Raw genomic sequence first — 1,942 nt, forward strand, 5'->3', positions numbered from 1 at the left:
ACTGTATAAGTGAGACCTTTAATGTACTGCTGGTGCTAAAAGAAAAGAAAAACAAAAACTGATCAATCAAGATATTTCAGTCAGGACCCACAGACGACGTTAGCCCTCTGGGCTTCCAGCCAGAAAGGTTTTTTTTTTTTTGACAGAAGTGTTACTATTTTAACTCAAATCATGATGTTCCCCCCTAAAACCTAACCAAGAAGGGCTTTCTGGCAGAAAGCTGTGAGGACTAATTTTTCCTAACAGCACTGACAGACCGAATTGCCACATCACTAGCATGGCTAAAAATACATTTAGCAATAGGAATTCTACTGTGCATTAAAAATATAATAAATCAGTAGGGGTAAGTAATGTTCTGAGAGAAAACAGGTATTTTGAGATATTTTTGGGCAACTAACTCTGCGCTGAGCACATAAAATTCAAAGTCTTATCTGTAATCAAAATGCATTATTTACCTAACTTCTCCATCCCAAACTGCAGTGCAGTCATGTGTCAAAGTGTGATCATGTTTAAAAGACTAAACACTGTTCGTGACTTTATGACAGATGGTAGCCAAAAGGTCAAAGACACACATGGGGCTCACTGCAGCGGGATCAATCCAGTAGGATACTCCTGTGTGTCTGTGGTGGATCCCCTTGGGAGAGACGCCACCAAAGGCTTTTTTTGAACTCAGCGAGCTACAAAGACAGACCCCCTACTCCAGGTCCTGATTCCATGAAGGCAGACAGCACCAAGCTTAGAGACGCCTACACCTCGTTCATTCACTTACAGGCTCCCAGGAGTCCATTCAGTGCCCCGCACTGCAGGGACAAAGCTAATTTAACATTTGACTAAAAATATTTAGTCAATAAACCCCTGCTGACTTGGTAATCTGTAAACTGACGGATAACAGCTCATTAGGCGTGTAACTAGAAAATAACACAATTAGAAAAAGGCCCAACCTGCATCACTGAAATAATATAAACAAATGATCAGGCTAAAAACATTCATTTAAAATGAAATGGTGTTAAAGCAAAAATACATAAAAATTCTACCTTAAAATAACAGTGTCAAACTCATTTTGATGCTACACTGTCATATGTGAAATTGTATTGTGTGCCAAGAATAATATTTGTCTACTAATACCACAAAATAAGCATGTTGCTTAAAACAAATTGCATGTCATCAAACCTGAATACAAAGTGACAAAGGTCAAAGGCAGCTTCTTCTTGATGCAAATGAAGCAGTGTTTCATCCAACGGACAGAGAAATTGTCCAGGAACCCCACTGCCTGACTCTCGCCTCTGACTGGATATTCTATGATCTACTCTTTACTTAATGAGGTGTCATGTACAGTTTATATAAAAGGTATGACCTTATTAAACTGTGAGTGAAAGGGTGAGGCAATAGCTGTGGAAAGATAAATGGCAAGGCTGTGCAGAAGCTCGTTTTGCTCGTGGGACAAGAAGCCCTCAGTCTTCATTGTTCGGAGATGTATTACTGACATTTGTGGCTCCATTCAGATGGCGCTTCAGAATAAAACAGGCAATATTAAGAATTAGAATATTACATGTAGTTTAAATTGACTTTATTTAGGAAAAACAAAATCTTTTAATTCAAGCGTAGCTAGAAAACAATAATTAATAAGGCCTACAAATAACACCAACTGCAATCAGTTGCAAAAATACAGAACATGAACAAACCAAATTAATTAAGTGCAGCTGTTTGTGATACACACGCCAAAGAACCCCAGAAAATGCATGCATGGATCCATGATAGGAACTACAATTTTGCTATAAATGCAGAGTATAAGAGGTTGTTTCCCAAAGAGCTGGGCTGCTCTTTAAATCAAACCGTTTTCCTGAGACCGCTCCAAGCCTTCCGAGGCCCATTCTTGTTATTCTTTTCCTTTAACTTGATTTCTGACAGCCAATTCAATTAGGCTGGATATGTGTGGGTGTAA

Source organism: Lutjanus erythropterus, chromosome 17 (assembly GCF_056507025.1).
Source record: "Lutjanus erythropterus isolate fLutEry1 chromosome 17, fLutEry1.hap2, whole genome shotgun sequence".
Lineage (NCBI taxonomy): Eukaryota > Metazoa > Chordata > Actinopteri > Lutjaniformes > Lutjanidae > Lutjanus > Lutjanus erythropterus.